Genomic DNA, 11,568 nt, shown 5'->3' on the forward strand with positions numbered 1-11,568 from the left:
ATATACTCACACAATAGGGCTGTGGTTTCTCCGGGTGCAGCCTCTAATCTTCTATGTACTCTTCATTTATACATAAAAGTGTGCTGTTCTCTTTTCATCTGTAAACTGATTCCAAAGCAGAGGAACAAATCGGAATAAATACTAAAAAGCTACATAAAATTCAACAGCAGCAAATGTAACAAAATGGAGTAACAAAATATTTTAATCCTAACTTAGAAAAAAAAATGTTACCAGTGAAACCCAGTTAGAGAAAAGGCCCTTTCCCACACTGGTCAAACATCTCAGGTTTGATTCCTCTGATCAGCTTCCCCCATCATCTTAGTTAGGGAGTTTCCTTGGATTATTTTTCCTAGTGTTTTTTGAGGTTTATGGAGCTGTATGAATTTCAGCCTCAATATTCATTTAAATCCTCTTGTTCACCCTTTCGAAGAGATAATAACTAGTTTTGGAAGATGAAATGCCCATGCCATGGTTCTGAAATAGCAGCTGGTAGGGAGAGACCACATTTTCTCCAAGGGCACGGAGTCTGCTTGGGAATTGTTTTCCACCCATCCCATTAGAAGGAACTGCCATTCATTCCAATGATGCTTGAGACCTCCTAGGAAGTTATGCCCCAGCCTCCCTCAGGAAAGCATCTGGCAAATTCAGATATGCAAATTCCTCAAGGCTACATTGAGTCATACCTCCCACCCACCCATCCACCCTTTTTTTAAAGGAATCTCACAATGCTGTTGGCAGTTCAGATGACTCTGGTGCTTCAGAGGCCTGTCATTTGAACCCTGCATTTCTCTCCCCACTTCCAGACTTACCACTTCAGATGAGCCAAGCCACACAGCACTCAAAAGAGCTGACATCTGTCTACATCTCTAATTGTGTCTTGTGAGCCTGTTAGAGAGGAAGAAGAGTCAGGGTTAAAATCCATTTTCTGGGATGGGAGGTTAATCCATCACTATGCCTGTGGTTACACGTTTACATTTTTAAAAGAGAGGGAAATGGGAACTTAAGAACATGATCTAGCCAAACAGAATAAATAATTAAAATACTATTTTTCTCCATGTGGTGTCATACAGAAGTTTGGGACAAGAGTTTCCAAAATTCCCAGCCACATGGTCCCCCACCACCACCCCAACAGTCCTAAGCAGAATGGGGTTAATGCCATGACAATATATTCATAAGCTTTCTTTGCTGATAAACTTAAATAAGTAACACATATTTTGTCCAACTGGATTCAGTCTGTGTTGAGGAATGTCTAGACTTATTTAGAATTGAACCAATGCTATAATAGGCCAATGTTTTTGACTTCATCTTCCTGCTGCCAGACTTCCTTCCATACCTAGGAAAGATATAGAAAATGTTTTATTTTTAGTTATCTCCTGCCTTTCACCAAAAGAAGCTCCAGAATCACTTTAAAAAGTGATAATTAACAAGTAACATAGTAAAGAGACAACTACCTTGGTTCTAGTTTTAGTCTTAGGAATTTTTTTCTAACATTCAGTCTAAATCTGAATAACATACTGTATATTCTGTCTATCTGTCATCTATCTACCTAACTACCTATCTACCTATCTAGCATTTATTTATCTGGTTCATTTCCTACATTTCTTCAGAGTTCATTGTGAGTCACAAAGGATTTTCCTTCACTTTATGCCCACAACAGTGTGAAGTTGACCTGAAAGAAAGTGACCACCTCATGCAGTTCCATGGCTGAAAACTGACTTGGACCTGGGTCTCCCCAATACTAGCACAATATTTTAGCCATTCCTCCACACTGGCTCTCCAGGTCCTACAATTGGAAGTGAAAGGAAACAGGTTTTGACCTTCTTCCCTGTGGTATCAGTTCTATGTGCTGTCATCTCCCCTGTTTCCAACTTCTCAAGACTAAATGTTTCCAGTTCGTCCAATCTTTCCTCCAAAGGCTTAGTTTATAGTTCCCTGATCAATGCCCTTGTTCTTTCTTCAATCTGTTCCCGTTTAAAATCTAAACCTTCTTAAACTATGGTGCCCAGAACTGAACATTGTTCTTAAGGTGTGGTTTAACTTGGTTTTCATAGACTGTTAAGTATACAGTAGTTACCCTTCAAAACTGTTGTACTGTTTTGTTTCTGTGAATGAGACAGAGAGACGTAATTCATTTTACTTCTGTGAATGCTATGAGAGGGACATAATTCTTTTATAAGCAAGAAGTTAACTTGACAAAGACTTACTGCAGTACTGTCACTGCAATACTGTTGGCTGTCAACAATGTTCTACTTCCTGCTTCTGCTCCAGTGCTGAATGTCTCATATGATCTTATCCTAAATGGAGTGGATATGCCACAACACTGCTGGCCGTGTTGCTACATCAACATCAAAGAAGTTCCAATGTCAGCCTTGCCTGGGTGAGATGTTTCTCACTTTACTAACAAATCAAAAACTGCAAAAATATGCACTTGCCAGTAAGAGAGAGGAGAGAAAGGCAAAGGAGTGAAAAACAAATGCAGGCTTTAGCCATGCTAAATGTAAACAACACTCTACATTTTTAAGGCTGGATCCATATACTGTGCTAAACTATATCTTGTTTTATTTGGTTTAAGTTAACTTGTTGTGTGAACCCAACCATTGAGTCCTGTAAATTAAAATGCATGGCTTTGTGGGTTTGCTAATGTAGCCAATAAGCTATGGTTGAGCAGATTGTGGCTTAGCAGTACATGACATAGGTGTTTGTCAGTCTTCCTTGATCTGAGATAGAATCATAGAGTTGGAAAGGTCCTAAGAAGTGACCAATCCCCTGCACACTGTAGGATTCACTACACTATCCCTGATAGATGACCTTCTATCTGTTCAAAACCTCCAAAGAAGGGGAAGAAACCACAGGCAACTGAATTCACACTAGTAGTACTTTAAATGGTGAGACATAATGTTGGCTGATTTACTTCATTATTCAAGCCAAACTCAAATGCTTGGGAACTATAAAGGTAGCATCCAATTATGTATGAGATGCAACAGCTTTGTTATGTGTCGTTGGGCTGTTGAAAGCTGTACGTTGTTCCAAATTTAACCAGTCCAAAATCTTTCTAGGTCCTCATCTAGTATTATGCCCCATTAACAATTGGTACTATTTTGAGGTCTTCCATGTATTTGCATCCTCTGTTTGCACAACTCAGTGTTTGTCATCTTTTCCATTTCCTTGACTTCAGTACTATTGTCTCCTGGAATGGTTATATCAATAAACCAATGTTTGTGACTATTATGGTTAGTCATACAGTTAGGCAGTTATTTAGACCAGATTTGGCATTTTTGTCTGTCTATCAAGTTCTTTCCAAGGACCTGGGATAGGCAGATGTTGTGGTTTAATACTTTAAAAATACTTTAAAAGTGGTGCAGATGTAAGCTGTTCCAAATCAAACTGCCTTTTGCAATTGACTGATGGTAATTTTGTCAATGTCGATGCTGTTCAAATGGTGCTCCAGATGTTTTGGGATTGCACCCAAGGCACCTATTATTAATGGTACTACCTTTGCTTTTTTGCCACAGTCATTCTACTTTTATTTGCAGGTCTTTATATTTTGTGATTATTCTCCAGTCATTATTATTATTACAGCTGAAATTGAATCTCTGTATATGTAAAAGTATTTTCAGTCTTAAATATTGAGCTTGGGTACTACAGCTCCATCTTGCATCATAATCAGGAGAAAATTTCCATGCCCTTGTCCCTAAATTTTCCTTGCAAAGAGAAAAAAATACAGCTTTGTTTTTTTGCAGGCAAGCCCTAATTCTTACAGCTTTATCAGCTGAGCAACCAATCTCCTTCCTTCTACCCCAGTCTCACAAATGCTTAAATAGAAGCTGGAAATTTTTTGTTTTTCATCTTTACTGAAGGGGAGAGAAAAGCAGAATTGAAGCCCGAGGCTTGATTCTGGGTGTTCTCAAAGCTTTAAATGACACTTCTTAAAGAGTTAAAGATCTAGATGGTTGAGTTAAGAGAGATGATAAACTAATCACTCCTTCACTGCTGGTGATCTGCCATGTCATTTATCCAAACATGGAATGCGTTTAACAACATTGAATGAAAAGCGGTGAGAATCCTATATGCACAAAAATGGGAAAATACATCAATTCCCACAATAGAAGAATAGATAGAAAAGGTGATGACATTAGCAGAGATAGCAAAGCTGACTTTTTTTAATTAAAGAGAAGAACTTCTTCAGTTTTGTTTCCATTTGGAAACCACTTCTGGACTTCATGCTTGAAACAGAAAACTTTCTGATTTAAGGATTTGATATTGAAATTAAGCTTGTTGTTACAGAAATGGCTTACAAAAACACAAGGCTTTAACTGTATTGGACTGCACTGCGCTGAAAAAATTTAGAAGTCACTATTTTTTCTTTTTCTTTTTACATCCTTGCATTCTTTCCCCCACTTCTCCTTTCCCCTTTCTTTTCTGATCTTTGTTTCTAATTGCATTTAATGTTATAATAAACTCTAATAAAATACTTTTAAAAAAAATCCAGTGTTGAATGAAAAAAAGAAAAAAGCTCACCTTACACCAGGGGTCTTCAAACTTGGCCCTTTTATGACTTGTGGACTTCAACTCCCAGAATTCCTCAGCCAGCATGCCTGGCTGAGGAATTCTGGGAGTTGAAGTCTACAAGTCATAAAAGGGCCAAGTTTGAAGACCCCTGCCTTACACCATGTGCAGACAATTGGTGGAAGTTAAGGTCTACTCAAGAGAAAGCCCTCCAATCCTGTAATCATCTATACACCAATTATATTTTCAGTGCTTGTTCCACATCTCCTCCTCTGCTCATTTTCTGCTCCTGAAACCTTCAACACTGGCCTTCTTTGAAATTGGGAAGCTGCCGGATGCGAATAGAACTTAGAATACAGTACAATGTCTGAACAGAGGAAAGAACCTTTCCACAAGGCTGTGTAGACCATCACCCCCTAGCCCCCACCTCCATCAGCATCACTTTTCTGGCATACTGAAGCGTTCCATGAATGTTATCATCTCCCAATGTTCTCTCTAGTTGGGAAGCACTAACAATGGCTGCTAGCAGCATTTTTAGTCTTTTCCTTGTTTCCTTCTCTTGCTGCAGGGCAGAAGGAAAGGAAACACATCAAACACCGTGGAGTCCTTGATGTTCACTGAGCTTGATTGTTTGCTTGCAGATGTTCATTACCTGACTAGGTAATATCAACAGTGTAAGTGAGTGTGGAGTTTTCTCCCTGTTTATATACAGTAACTTGCCTTGCCCTGCCAGGGTTGACGGGAGTGTGCTTTTCTCCTTGAGATTATAGATCCTATACTATGGAATTGAGATCATCAATAAGGGAGAGGTGAGAATGTTAAAAATGACATACAAAGTGATGTATGGATACATTGAAAGCAAAGGTTGGTGTGCAAAGACAAAAAGGCCTAGAGAAATTCATGAATGGAGATGATGTAAATTTCACATATGTTTTCCTTTTTTTATTTCAAGTTTTAATTTCTTTGGGTAACATTTCTAACCATTGTTCTGTGCCCCTCATAATGTTTCTTGCTCTGAATAGTATGATGTGTGTATGCCTGTCTGTCTGTCTCTCTCTCTCTCTCTCTGTCATCTTCACTGTATTTTTTGTGCTGCTGCAGCAGCTAAACCAAATAAATTCTAAAATTAATCAGTTCAGTTTGTGAAGTTTAGTGGAAGCCCACAGTATTGTGGGAACATCAAGAGCAACATTAGTCTCAGGCTGTCACACAGGAACTGTCTATGGAAGAGCACTAAGGATTAATGCTGGACAGGTTTTTTTTTTTCAAAGAATAGAATTTCAGAGAAATTCACATATATGTGTAAAATGTAGTGTTCTTGGATTTATTCAGTCACAAGGCAGATAAAGTGGGTGTTTGTGAATGTCTTTTAAATTTACTTTTTTTTTCACCAGCTCTCTTCAGCCTCCCCAACTTCTCATGTTTTAACTATGGTAAATCCCAAAGGCAGATCTCTTGTGCAAGCTTGCTCCATGTATTTTTGTAAGAATGTAACAGCAACTCTACTGGATTAGGTCAATTCCATCTTAATCCAGCATTTTGTTTTTTACTGTTGATAACCAGATGTTTCTGGGGTGCATGCAAAAGTCATAATCTTCTCCCACTGCTGATCTTCTACAACTGGTATTTGGAGGCAAATTCAGAGGTAACCTTCAGTCTTCAAGACATTGCATCAGGAAGCTATAATAAATCATCAAGTAAACCACAGTTAATTAAAATATGTCTCCTTTATGATTTCTTCAGTAGTGCTGGTATTGCATCCTGTTTCAATTCATTGACTAAAGATCAGATTTACAGACTTAGGGCAATTCTGCATCCCTATCTAAGCTCCCTGTCTCTGGTGCTTAAACCAATTTCAGAAATTCCAGCCAGGATTGTAATGGGGCAAGCTGGTCTCAGTCTGGGCTGTCAGTCCCTTGCTTCTTGCCCTTCCTGTCCTTGCTGGAAAGGCAAGTCCCACTGGCTGGCTCCTAGATGTGTAGGTCTACCAATGTCCACCTTTTCCTTTTTGGTTTGTTCCCTCCTCACTAGTCAACATGTCTTAATTTTGCTATTCTAGTATTTCCACAGACCTTTCTCCTTCCCCCGCTTTTACCCTTATAGTTCTATCTATAACACCCTTGGTCAACTCATAAGGTGGGTTTATTTTTTTAATCACCCAGCATCTGTGACAACAGCTACTACAATTTATGAGTCATTGGTAGAAAATGTCTAGGAAAATAGCCTCAAGACTTCACATCATTTTGATGAAAATCTCTTTCGTCATTTATTTATTTTGTTTTGAATGGAAAAAGCCAGGCCTTATTTTGCCACAAGAAGCAGTAATTTCATTGCCTTTCGTTGCAATACAAGGACAGTTCACTTGGAAATCTATTTAATACATTTGAAACTGCTATTCATCTTTTAGGAGCCTCTTTTCAAGGAATTCTGAGAACTAGTTGTGTAAAGGTTGCTGGGATTTCTCTTAATAAGCATTCATAATTACAATTTTCTATTTATTTACTTGAAATGTACAAGACATGAAACCAGTATAACATGTAGCATGGTATGCATTATTTCACAATTCTAATTTTTTTAAGCATAAAGCAGAAGTGTTGGTCCTTTAAGGAACAGGAACTTTTGTTACAACAGCTAGCTTTCCCCACTTTTTAGATCAGGCATGTCAAACTGCCGGCCTGCAGGCCAGATGCGTCATGCTGAAACCGTACCCACCCCATTGCCAGCAATGGGGGGAAAGTCCCGATACATCGTATGATGTCACATGATGTCGCAAGTTTGACATGCCTGTTTTAGATAGTTTGGACTACAATTCCCATTACCCCAGATTTGAACATACTAGCTGGTAAAGATGAAGATTGCTATGTCTTATTGGACACAATATGGATAACACATTTAACTAATACTTGTATAAAGTTTGACATTAACAAAGTGGATCAAGTTCAAAAGAAAGCCAGCAAAATTATGAGCAGAATGAAGAACAAGTTTTATGAGGAATGTTTAAAGATGCAACTGAATATTTTTACAGTACAGCAAAGACTGAGGGAGGAAATGAATTATAAGAGTTACTATATAGAAGAAAGATTGGACTTGTATTCTGCTGTCATGGAGGGTAGATCAACCAGAGTGATATGGGGAATGCTACATTGGCAGAGGGTTAAAACTAGAAGACTTCTGAGTCCCTTCCAAGCTTAGAATTCTATGTTTCTATGAACCTGAACCAGTGAGTTGCAACTACAAGGAAATAGATTGTGGTTAAAACATAGGAAGCTTGCCTGATTATAAGAGCTCTCAACTAAGGAATATAGTAGGCTATCTTATGAAGTAGTGTGTTATCCTATTCTGGATTGCTATCTGAAACATTTTTAACAGATTCCAAGAGATTAACTTGTGAAAACCTTTCCAATTCTATGAACTACTTTTTCCCAACCTTTGGATGCATTGGATTTCAATTTCTACATAATCCTAGACCAGCATAGTTTGTGTGGTGTGTGTACATACAGATACATGCAAATACACATTAATAATGGTGAAAGTCAATAAACATAGAGCATATTTACAGTAGCAGAGCAAAAGTAAATAAAACATAGAGCACATTTAGCAGATTATTTTAAGATAATTAATTCCAATTTAGTATAAAAAATTATGAAACTTTATTTTATTTTTAAAAATTCTTTTCTGCATTTTTTTAAAATTAAGAGATGTGTATTATTCCAAAATAATTTTGAGGTGCTAAGTGTACTATTACTTCCTTTTTTTTCAAACTTCTCAAATGAAGACCACATTTCAAGAAAGTGAAAGTATGTTAAAAGCATGCCATTATCAACTGACTTCTCTGCTGCATCTGTCTTTTCTGTTAAGGTTTCCCTGCCTTGGGAGTCTTAAGAATGGTGGCTGCCCAAACTTGACAATGTGAAACTTTTCCTGCTGTAAAGGGCTTTTTAACCCTATATTTGGACTAAAGAACTGGGATCTTATTTTGAGCCAACCTACCATTTTATTCTGCTAACACCACTTGGGATCAATTAGAGATAATGAATAGGGAGAAGAATCGTGACCTTTTTCCTCTACAATGTTTCCTAGAGACATATGGTTACTATAGTCTAAGATATAAGATATTGGCTTATACAATCTGATCTTGCAAGGTTTATTTTTCAATGAAAGGCACAAAATGATCCAGTGTTTTGTGAGTAAGTAAGGATTTGCATTCACTTCCTACATCCAACCCTATATTTCTGCTTAAAACTAAAATGCTACCATAGCCCCAAGACAAAAATAAGCCTGTAATATAAAATGCACTCATGAGCTTCTGAATGTGGGGACAATTATACTTTTAGTTTTTTTTCTGTGCTTATTTTTATTTATTTATTCAACAAATTTATATAGCTGCACATTTAAAATGGGCAGTGTGCAATATATAAACATAACTATGTGGCAAATACACAAAAAGCAATAAACAATTTTGGAAGATTTGTATTGGTGTGTAGTGGGAATAGGATACATCTCCATGTAAATTTATGAACTTTCACCTGTTGAACACTTTCAATATTACATTTATTCTTTTTTTCCCTTTCTCACCCTATTTGTTCTATTGCACTAATTGCTGTTTCATTACATTGTAAGAAAAGCAGCAGAAGGAAGTGGAATATCAAAAGATAAATGATACACCAACCCAACCCAAATTTGAGAGCTCACCATTATAAGAGCAATTTATTTGCTTGATCCTCTAGCAGAAACAGGCCCTGCCCCTTAGAGCACCCGGCTCATGCAGCCATTTTGTGTTCATCTAGAGAAAAAAGAATCTGTTCTTAATCATTCACTCAATCTCCTGCCAATGAGTGGTGGTAACAATTGCTGATTTAGTACACTTGGAAAACTTTGAGGTCTCTGCAAAAATGTGTGTGTGTGAGAGAAGGGGGGGTATCTTGAAGGGGTGAGGCTGGTTGTAAACAGTTTCCATCCACTGTCTCTTCTAAAGCTCCCTACTCCACCACTACAATTACCATCACCCCCCACGCTCCAGAGTCAAGAGACGGTTCCGTTTTGAACTTTCCTAGGAAGGCAGGAGGTTAAACCAAACTGTTAACTGTGTCTTTTCAAAACTGACATTTAATACAGGACATAAATCACCGAGCAAGCCTGTTACTCCTTCAGGAATGCAATTACATAGGGTCAAATAAAACATAAAAGGGCCCAACAAGTTTTAAAATGTAGCATGTTCGCCAAACTAGGCAGGAAGGAATGCCAAGCAGTCCAGCTATGCTAACATCCACATGTTGGCCTGTGCAAAGGGTGGGCAAGGAGGGGGGAAAGACTGACGGATTAGATGGAAAGGTTTCTCTTCTTTAATGAGGATGCTGTTAAGGAGCGGGCTAGGCATTCCGATGGCTCTCCACTGGAGGGGCGCTCAGCACTTTCTGCCGATTGCTGTGTTCATTCAAAGCAGGTGTCTTTTCTGTGTTTCATTACTTTAATTGCCAACTGTGGACCCATTAGAAGGGCCAGAGTCGCTCAACAAACACAGGAAAGGCCTCCAATACAGGCAACCTGAAGAGGGGAAGAAGAGGGAGGGGTCCCCATCCTTACGTCCTTTCAGGTTCTGAACCTGTTGTCCCGGCAACCATTAATCAAGTCTTTGAAAGTAGGCTTCAGTCCTAGGGAACCATCTTTATCGGTCAGCGACTGCCTTTGTCTAATGCACTCCATCTGAACAGCATGCTGCTTTGGCCCTTTGATGCCCCCTCTGCTCTTTTTTACGAGATAAAGATCCCATGAGCCAAGCTCTTTATCTTTTTAAGAGATAAAACCACATGCATGCTGGCCCGCCACTGTGGGACAACTTGGGATGAGGGAGTCAGCTGCACAGATTCAAATGGATCAAGATGGATCCCACTTTTCAAGAGCAGAGTCTTGTTGATAAGCAAGATGGTACAATGCGAATAATTTTGTGGCTGTTTTCAAGCTGCCTTTATTACACAGGATTTGTTTTGCTTTGGACAAAGCTTGCACAATCAGGTTCCATACTCTTGTGTATCTCCAGCCATTAAGGCTGTGTGGTATGTTTTATTAAGGAATTCCCTTGAAGATTATTTGGTGATTTCAACTTGTTTCAAACAACATCCGGCTGCATATCTCATGTGCTGGGTGACTTATTTATAAAAGGACAGTTCTCCACTTGAAGTTATCAAAGACTTCAGTAATGAAACATTATTTGAAGTTCTATCCAATCCAGATCCAAGCTGAAAGGAAGAGTTTACTAGTCCTTAAATTAACATTTGAAATTACTAGCCCGTAATTAGCATCTGAATATCAGATTAAGAGGATTCATTGTTGTTTTCTAGAAAAGTGATATATAACACATACCTATTTAAATTATAGTAATTATTTACATATGTACAAGTAGACATATGCATCAGAATGTGGAAGTTACAGACAAATCACTATCCTTTTAAATTCATTTTTTGGTTATAAATTTTCTGTTTTGGGGTGATGATTAAAAAACAACTGTGTGCATGTTTACTGGTGAATATAAGGAGTTCAGTAAGTCTGCTGCCAATTTTGCTCCAACTATATTGAGTACAGTTGTTAATTCTTATCTTGAAAACTCTTCACATTGTAAAACAATTGCTTTTAAAAAGTCAAAAATCACATGTTCAGGATTATATGGGAGACTGTAATATAAATAAAAATCATAATAAGTCATAAATAAGTTGACAGTGCTGATAAAAATTGCCTGGACATTAATTTATTTTTGCTCACCTCCCTATTTTTCAGAGAGATTATCTCATTCTTTATTTTCCTACAAAAGATATTTAAAGACATACAATGACTGAATTCATTTGATTGCATACATATTGCAGCTGATGAATGGAACCACATCTACATGGAGGGAAGTGTGTAGTGGGGTGCCCCAGGGCTCTGTTCTGGGCCCAGTGCTCTTCAACATCTTCATCAACGATTTGGATGAGGGGATAGATGGGGAACTCATCAAATTTGCAGACGACACCAAGCTGGCAGGAATAGCCAACACTCCAGAAGACAGGCTTAAGATACAGAAGGATCTGG

This window comes from Protobothrops mucrosquamatus, unplaced genomic scaffold, assembly GCF_001527695.2.
Source record: "Protobothrops mucrosquamatus isolate PMUCROS unplaced genomic scaffold, P.Mucros_1.0 scaffold1570, whole genome shotgun sequence".
Classification (NCBI taxonomy): domain Eukaryota; kingdom Metazoa; phylum Chordata; class Lepidosauria; order Squamata; family Viperidae; genus Protobothrops; species Protobothrops mucrosquamatus.